At 38.3% G+C, this 9,711-nt stretch overlaps 1 long non-coding RNA gene across 1 annotated transcript in view; it reads right to left on the bottom strand.

The window, feature by feature from the left end:
• LOC111867872 overlaps window positions 1-5,719 on the bottom strand; it is a 46,959-nt gene extending 41,240 nt beyond the window's left edge. Inside the window, exons 1-2 of the long non-coding RNA XR_002843413.2 lie at window positions 5,511-5,719; window positions 1,832-2,034 (exon numbers count right to left, since the gene is read on the bottom strand). This is a non-coding gene — a long non-coding RNA (uncharacterized LOC111867872). The remainder of the gene's footprint in view (window positions 1-1,831; window positions 2,035-5,510) is intronic.
• Window positions 5,720-9,711: the final 3,992 nt, after the last annotated feature.

Consider the following 9,711-nt stretch of genomic DNA (forward strand, 5'->3'; position numbering starts at 1 on the left):
ACGGGACACACAGCTTAAAGTCCCTCCCGGAGGACTTGTTCCGTGAATTTTTCCGCCCTTAAAAATTCGACGACCTCCGCCGGGTATTTGAACCCGCATACCACGAGTCATGAGGTTCCACATAACTAAATCCTTGAGAGTATGTAACCTTGGAAATTGAACGCAACGTTAAATAAACCACAAATAAATAAATAAATAAATAAATAAACAAAACTTTTACGAGTTCTCTCTTCAGGGATATGATGCTGTGTAGCTCACTGAAAGTCAGCCGACGTTTCGGAGGAACATATCGCCTCCATCTTCAAGGTAGAAAAATAAGACAATATACCAGCGTGAAACAGGTAGCAAGCGGAGCCCACAGAATGATGTGTTCTGGTTTAACAAAAATACTCTTGAACTGTAGTTGGTTGAGGCACTATGCTACATAACGAAAAGTCGCGGTTTCGATTCCCGATGAGGTAATTTGATTTTTCAATTGACCTAATATTTCCAGCCGCACTATGCCCTTGGGGTCGACTCAGCCTTTAACAGAAATGAATACCAGGAACCTTCCTGGTGGGTAAAAGGCGGCCGGGGCTTAAGTTTGACAACTTCACTGCCATCTGTGAGCCGATTGTCTAGCTAATGTGGGACCCTCAACGTCTCACAACCCTATGGGCCTTCACGGCCTGTTACAGGGATAGCTTTACTTTTACTTTAAACACTGCAACTTCCTTCTGCTGAAACGTATCCTATTCTAACTGAAGCTTTCTGGTTATGACACAGTATTGTCTGGTAAATTCATAGGTACCGAAGTTGAAGAGGCATAATATGCATCCCTATTCTGGGTTTGAGTTAAGAACTTCCCTGGCCGCGCCATAGCTCAAGCGATTAGTCGCTGGCTTCCCATCGTAGCGACCAGGGTTCGAGCCCGTGTCTATTTCAAGTGGGACTTGTTGTGGACAAAGTGGTGCTGGGCCACGTTTTCTCCGAATACTTCGGTTTCCCCTGCCAATCTACATTCCACCAAATTCTCCATTATCATAATCACCCGGGGCAGGTACAATAGACCAATCAGTGGCCGACGTGCCGAGTGAACCCAGCTGGATACCCCCCCCCACACACACACACACACACACACACACATTATGCGAATTTTTTAGTGCCTTCATCCATAATGTTTATACCCATCTACTAGGCTACTTAATTATCATAATCAAGAAGATACAGTATGTAACGATTAAGTTCCATATACTGTTATCGTCTTCAAAATTTTTCAAAGGAAACTCATGTGACCTTTTAAAAGTCGCAATATACTCTGTATATGAATCTGATTATAATAATTTAATTTCCGCTTCATTTAACTTCTTTATATAACACATCTTCGTATCCAACTTTGCTTTGTTATCTTTCCGCAAATATCTATAATTCCAAGTTAACATATACCGGTCACAGTAGCCGAGCGGTCTAAGGCATGTACTGTCTTCGCTCGCTCGGAAGCCGGGATCGTGGGTTCGGATCTGTTTCCTGTGAGGTACGAACTGAATTCTTATATATTATTCTTATACACTGCCGGTCACGGTAGCCGAGCGGTCTAAGGCATGTACTGTCTTCGCTCGCTCGGATCGTGGGTTCGGATCCCACACAAGGCATGAATATTTTGTGTGTGTATGTGTTTATTCTGCTTTTAAGTAGCGGCCTTGAGACGAGCTGATCACCCGTCCAAGGAGTACTACCGACTGTAAAATGATCATGACACTGAGAAGTGAGCCCTATGCTCCAAGAGAAAGAGAGAGAGAGAATAGGTTACCATGTAATTAGTGGTGTTACAATATTTAGTCGAAATCCTTACCTTGAACTACTTCTTGCACTACTTTCTTGCAGAATATAAAAGTGAACGGCTGATAAGTTTGTAAATGAGTTTCCGAGAAATAATTAAACTGTCAATTGTTTCAGCCTGCGCCTTGACGATCCATTTCTCAATGACGTAATTCAAACGTAGAATAGTTAACTGTCCGGGATCACCATTCATACTTCATCTGGAGTGCATGAGTCCTGTAGGAATATAAAACAGTCCCTCAGTATAAAATCATAAACCAGCAGTCTCCGTTCGTGCAACCTCCAATTGCAATTTAAAGGTCAGATACAGGCTGTGAAGAAAATACATTGTCTTCAGCCCCGATGTCAATGTATGTTGACAAAATACTTTTTTACAGACTTAAGAAAGTGAAAGTGTTCCTCTCGGGACATATAAAAGCTGGAAGCCGATCACAGTGGCTGCGCGGTTTAAGGCATGAAATGTCTTCTCCCGCTCGAACACTGGGATCGTGAGTTCAAGTCCCACTTGAGACATGGATGTCTGTTTTCGTTTATTCTGTTTGTGATGTCCCGTGTGCAGGTAGCGACCTTGCGACGGGCTGATCATCCGGCCAAGGTGTGGAAAAACTGTGAAAAAGACCAAGATTCTGAAAAAGCGGCCAAGGTTCAACAAAAGATAGATAGATAGATAGATAGATAGATAGATAGATAGACAGACCGACCACACTAATGCACTAGCAGTGAACCTACTGGACAATAGCGAAACTACACATAGTCTGAAAAGATACACCGTCTTAGCTCCACGAGACAGACCTGAGTAAAACCCCAATACAAGAATCAAAATGATATATGTATATATTATTTATTATACTGCAATTGGGTTTTAGCCCGGTGGCAGTAGTACACAATAGGACACAACAGACAAGTAACACACATTACACTAAGTGACAACACGTTCAAACAAAACACAATACACAAAACACAACAATAAGGACATCCTACCACAATGAATACAAACCAAATACGATTAACAACTACAACAATTACAGAGAAATACAAACAACTGCAACAATACCTAAGTGAACAAAAAAAAAAAAGAGTGTATGAGTTACGCCACTGGGCATGACTCATTCACGAGCGAGTACTTATTGAACATACACATTCATTGCAGATTCAACAGATTATGTGTAATAAATGTGTGGAAAAACAATTAAGTAATTGTGAATTTATTGTTCTTCGCATCGTCAGTAAGCCTCGTGAACTTCTAAATCTGCTTCCGCTTCATTCACATAAGGAAAACCTCAGACAGGACTACACCCAACTGAATCATGAATGTTAGTGTTAGATTCTGAAATATATATAATGAATTCTGAATATGAGCTCGGCCGGGAGGGAGTCATCATTGTTTCCAGTATCTTTATGGAAAACAGGACAGAAAATCTTGAGAGGGACATCTTCGAGCAAGATTGCAGACACGTGTCACGCAAGAGTACTCATTACTTCACTCTGGAACGTAAATTGCGTGACTTTTGGGAAATAAATTAGGTTAATTATATAAACTTAAATATTCCATAGGTCCGGAACACGAAGATGCGGAACAGGTCAAGGTAAAAATATTAAAATGCACTTAAATATTGCTTCAAAAACAAATAAATAAGAACATTTAGGTCACAATAAATGAGAGAATATTTTAAAATAAAAAAGAAGGAACAACCTAGATAGGAAAGAGGATTAAATTTACATATGAAATTCTATACACGTACCATTCATCTTATATGTACATGAATTTGAGAACACCAGAAGCTGTAGGCCTACAATTATGTAGGTTCTAAATATTTTTCTTCCCTTAGGATTTATAAATTCAGTTCTTCAATAAGCTATAATAGGAGGCATGATTCAAAATCCTTATAAAACTCCGTGGTTTTAGTCCGCAAGCGAACTATACCGACCGAGCGACCGCCGCTCATCGGCGAAGTTAGTGCCAACTTTAGCGGATAGAGGGTGTCGCGTGGTCAACGCAACGGATCCCCACGGCCGTTAATTTCGGTTTCCTAGACCGTTCAAAATCCTTATAATGATTCTAAATCAAGTTCGATGTTGATTGTAGTCAGATTATAAAAGGAAATAACAAAAACGTGTTTGAATATCGTACGAATTATACCTCGCACATTTAAAAATATTACATTTCTCTGATATTATTAATTACAATGACATCAAAATATTTAGTTGGGGGAAATTTCGCGTAAATCTACTTGTATTTATAATACTGACTCTCACTCCGAAACTGTGTGATGGAAGTGCACGCACAATTCCGAAATATAACTGTTCATTCGAGAAATATGAAAGTCATGGCGTGAATAAAAAAATTGTATGACTTGCATCATAGAATGTACGTAATATTCTGACATTTTTTCTCTTACTTATGGAAATTAAATCCGGATTTTTAGAAAGAGAGAAAGAAGTAGAGAAAGCAGGGTAACAACCCCAACATGGCAGAGGAAATATTATCAAATTCTATATTATATTACGTCCGGCAGGAAGTAGAGATATGGGTAAAAAAAAAATAAAAGTAACGCTATCCCTGTACCAGGCCGTGAAAGCCCATAGAGTTGTGAGACGTTGAGGTTCCCACATTATCTAGACAATCGGCTCAAAGATGGCGGTAAGGTTGTCAGCCTTACGCGCCGGCCGCGCTTTACTCCCCAAGAAAATTATTTAATTAATTCCTGGTACTCATTTTGTTAGAGGTTGAGTCGACCCCAGGGCCATAGTGCGGCTGGAAGGATTAGGCCAATTGAAAAAATCCAATTACACCACGTCTGGACTCGAACCCGCGACCTTCCGGCTTTTAGCATAGTGCCTCAACCAACTACGCTACCGCGTGCCAGAGATATGGGTAAATCATGTACAGCAGTCGGAACAGGCGTATAAGCCTATCTTTCTAAGACAAAAGGAAAAGATAACTGTCAGAAAAAATATAAGCGTAAAAAGGACCACCCTTCTTATGCCATCCTCTCATTCATGTGATCCCGTGTTTTCAGAAGCAAGGCTAGTTACACCGCCTCAACGGTGTAACCTTTACACGACTATGGAGAAAGTTACGTTAAAATGTAGCTTCCAAAGTTTGAGTAACTGACTGTTTTATAATTTAAAAACACAATTTCAACCAGAGAAATTCCTTGGTGTTGAAGGATATGGGAGGATGAACATGGGTTGTAAGCAGGTAAGGACTGTTTAGGCTATCGTAGCCTATCTAGTAAAGGTATTACCCCAGGATGAGTATGGAAATACTGAAGAAAATCATGGAAAAATCTCTTTCAGGATTGAAGGTAACTCAGCCGAGATTTAAACAGTGTATCTCCGGAACCGATCCTATTCGGTTTTATAGTTTACTTTGATTTAATTATAATATTAATCGGAAATAATCATTCGAATTGGAGGTTTAAATAGAACACGTTTACTTGTAGGAAGCTGTTAGAAACCAACATTTCAAGTGTCACATAAATTACATAAACAGTCTAGAAGAATTATTAGATTCTAAATGGTTCTGACGATGGTGGATGACACACACAATTACTGGAGTTTTGGGCTTTTGCCATCGTCCGGAATTTTAGGACGATGGAAAAAGTCCAAAATGCCAGTAATTGTAGAAGAATTATGACGTACAAACAAGAAACCTTAAAGAATTATGAAAGTTCATGAATATATATTACCTTGAAGATGAATAAAATCATCTCTGAAGTAAGTAACCGGTGCTCGTCGCTTTCATTAGTCTGCATACGAAGTTTAATCTATGTTTATACAAACAACTACACTGTAAAATTTGGAACTGCTTACGTTAGTTTCTTTAAAGAAATATACAATTCGAAACTTTTTAGTGTTGCGATTGTAATTAAAATTTGATTTCAACCAAACTGCGAAGTCTTAGAACACACAGTTCACCCGTAAGCCGCTCCCGCAGCTAGCAGCTCACGTACTAAGCTGTGTGGCAGAATACGTCGTCTATCCAACGACATCACCTGGGAATTTTGTGAACTAACTTCCAGATCTTAACAATGAATATAAAAATGTCAATATATTGATCAGACGTCAAAGGACAAACTTCAAGGCAATTGATATATGGTTGAAACATGACTTGGTGCATTTGCTGCACCGTGACCCTGCAGAAGAACCCAAGTGCATACATAAGAAACTAAGGCATTACAAATAGAATTACATGAACTACTGCATTCAAATTTGACGTAAAAAGGCTATCCTTGCAACAGGCCGTAAAGGGCCATAAGGTTGTGAGACTTGCTCCTACATCTTCTCTAGACATTCGGCTCACAGATGGCGGTGAGGTTGTCAGCCTTAAGCGCCGACCACCCTTTAGCCCCAGGAAAATTCCTGGTACTCATTTGTTAGAGGCTGAGTCAACCCTGGGTCATAGTGCGACTGGAAGGATTAGGTCAGTTGAAAAAATCCACTTCATGGGGAATCGTACCCACGACCTTCCGACTTGTAGCACAGTCCCTCAACCAACTACGCTACCGCGTGCCCCTCTGTAGTGTAATCATCTTATTTAATGTTGACCAAAAAAATTTCTGAAAGACGGCGCTTCACAATTTCAGAAGTTTCATGTGAATCTCCACAAATCTCACGCACTGTACTCTATGAAATTATCACAGTTAGGCTAGGCTATCACAAGTTTTACCAAAGATGGTTTCCGAAAATGCTCACGGGTGCGAATAAAAAACAGAGAAGGGCTTCGATTTTGACTTTCTTGGAGTGATACCACAAAGATGGCAATGAATTTCCCAATCACATCCTACGAGTAACAGGTGACGAAACCTGTGTTTCATTTGTGAATGTTGAAACCAAAGGGCAGTCAGCAATCAAAGCAGTGGACGCACACACATTCATCAAACAAGCCGTCAAATTTTAAACAAACGTCTGCCTGCCAGAAAGCTGGTGGCAACTGGTTTCTGGGACAGCAGAGGAGTACTGATGGTGGAATTCATGCAACAAGGGACCACAATGTCAGTAGTGTATCGCGAAACACTGAAAAAACTGCATAGAGCCATTCAGAACAAAAAATTCAGAATGCTGACATCCGGTGTAGTGCTCTTGCATGATAAGCGTGTCCGCATACAGCTGCTCGCACTCTAGCACTCCTGGAGCATTTCAACCGGGAGGTGTCTGACCACCATCCTTAGAGCCCTTATTTCGCGCCGAGCGGCTACCAACTGTTTACCTTCCTGAAGAAATGGTTGGGACTACAGTAGGGTGACCAACTCTCCCGTATTTCCCGGGATCTCCCTATTAGAGCTAAATTTTTGGATCCTCTCAGCTCCCGTATTGACCTTCTATTTCTCCCGTATATTTCATTAACAATCAAGATCGCAAAATTTAAATTATATCTTATTCCCGCCAAATACATTCCGATATAAACTGTCATTATTATCGACAGTTTAGACTTAGNTTTACCATTAAATTTAAACACAGAACTTTCTTTCAGACATTTTCAAACCATTGTAAAAGGATTTAATCTTGATTCTGTAAATGAGGACAGCCTGTGTGAAGAGTTTTCTAGTGCAAAAAGAGTTCTGAATGTGGTAAAAACAGGACATATAGAACAAAGTTGGGTCAATATTTTCAGTGATTTAAGAAACAAACAAATTGATGTGCCAAACCTTATTAAGATCTTAGGCTTTGTTTTAAGCATCCCAGGCTCAAATGCCCATACTGAAAGATTTTTTCACTGATGAGCAATAAATGGACTGATCAGAGAAATCAAAGCAGCTTAGAACTAATTAAGTCAGAGCTAATGGTAGCAATTAATTATGACTACAGCTGTAAAGAGTTTTTTAAATGTGCACAAGAAGATAAAAAAATGCTTAGTTATGCAGCATCAGTGGACAAATACATATAGGTTAGGACTAAGAAACATGCAAATTTGTAAAATTTATTCTATATTGTGACCTGAATATTATATACAATGTAAATTAATTGTTTTGTTTAATATTATCCATTCCATGAACGTTTGCTGGACTGACGCCGCACCGCTAAAAATGCGCAAAATTTGTCGTGACTAAATCTCCCTTAAATTCATGACCGAAAGTTTGTCACCCTAGACTACAGCACCAACATTAATGTGGAATGGATGGGTGTCAAACGTCGCTAAGTTCACAGGCGGCAGACTTCTTTGACACAGGCATATAAAATCTTACTCCCCGATACAAGTACCTCAATTCCAACGTTGACTACGTTCTGAAGTAACTCAAGTATCTACTGTCAACATGGGCTCCACATATTTTAATTGATTTGGGGGGACTGCTCAATATTTAAGACATGAATTCCCCTTTCATTATGTCTCATAATACTTCTACACATGTATAACTCTACAGTCCTTCTAATTTACTCCTCTCTTATCACTGATCATTACCTATTTTGGCATAATGCACAGAGGGCTACACACCAGAATTTTCCATCTACAATGTTAAAGAGTTAACTTATGATTCTAGCGCGTAACAATTTATCTGTGTCAAGCAACAGGCTGAACAATTTTATAACAGAGACCACAGACACTTTTTTTCAACTTCCAGCCGATCCATACACTAAATCTTCATTTTAAAACATTAATTTAAGAGACAGAAATAAACACAACCTGGATAAAACAAGGTACCCCATTTATTTCTAAGCCAAGGTTCACACATAACTGATGTAATACAACTGAACATATAACTGCATCATATAAATAGTGTAATAATGCAACATAAATATGCATTTTTATGTTAACAATATAAAACTGAGGCACCCAAAAAGAAAGAAAAACTTTTCTTTCACATCACAAAAAATGTTACCCATAGTTTAAAAGTTTCTTTACAGTCAGGAATACCAACTTATTCAGGCTAAATTTTGTACAGTAAGAAACAATTACAAAGTACTAATGAATGCATATTCGATGCAAGCCTTCAAGCATACTAAGAGTATAGTTAAATTTTAATCACACCTGTCACATACAATAAATAAATAAATGTGATACCATAAATATAGAAAGGAAAAAGAGAATTCAAAGTCATGTAATGTGTTTTAAAAAGCTAACATTTCAACTACGAATGTAAAACATAAAAGTGAAAACGTACAGGTTATGTATGTTCCCCAAAACAGAATTTCTAGGTATAAAATTAAATGGTAATGAAGTAGGGACGGTGAAGTTTGAGAGAAATGACTGCATTAGCACTTTTGCTCATTAACAAGTCCTGGCTTAAAACATAATACATGTATAATTCTGAGCCAAAGGTCCTCAAGTGCAAGAACTGCAGAACACTGCTAACAATAGCACTACTTACTCAAGATGTATGAAACTGATTCCCAATCAACGAGAGGAATATTTTACTGTGAATATTACATCTAAGTACTTTCAACCAACCTGAATTTAATACTATATCCATAGTTATTTGATTGGTTTGTACTCAATATAACTCTATTTAAGTGCTATTTTTTAAAAAATACATTATATATCTGTATATTTATATATTCATATTGTGCAGTTGTGAAAAATACATTACAATTATATATATAGCCCCATATACCCTGTATAACTTACAATAGATAATTACAACAAAGTATATAATACACTATTTTATAGCTTTTAAAATGTGCCCAAAGTGCATTCTTTAATGAGGTACTTGGGTACATTTTAAGTAACAGTACAATACTTCCACCTGAATCATCATTTTCTACAATCAGCCATATATGACATAATTCCATCACTCCAATGCAGTATTTTTGATCACCTCCATCAATACTGAGCTTTATAAATATGACTCACGTCTTTCCTGGTCAAACTGCAATAAAAAGTAAACGACAAGTAAGGTCTTAGAATCTACACAACTGTAACTATTCAACAACAAATATACCTGAACAATGGTT

This window comes from Cryptotermes secundus, unplaced genomic scaffold (genome assembly GCF_002891405.2).
Source record: "Cryptotermes secundus unplaced genomic scaffold, Csec_1.0 scaffold37, whole genome shotgun sequence".
NCBI classification, from domain to species: domain Eukaryota; kingdom Metazoa; phylum Arthropoda; class Insecta; order Blattodea; family Kalotermitidae; genus Cryptotermes; species Cryptotermes secundus.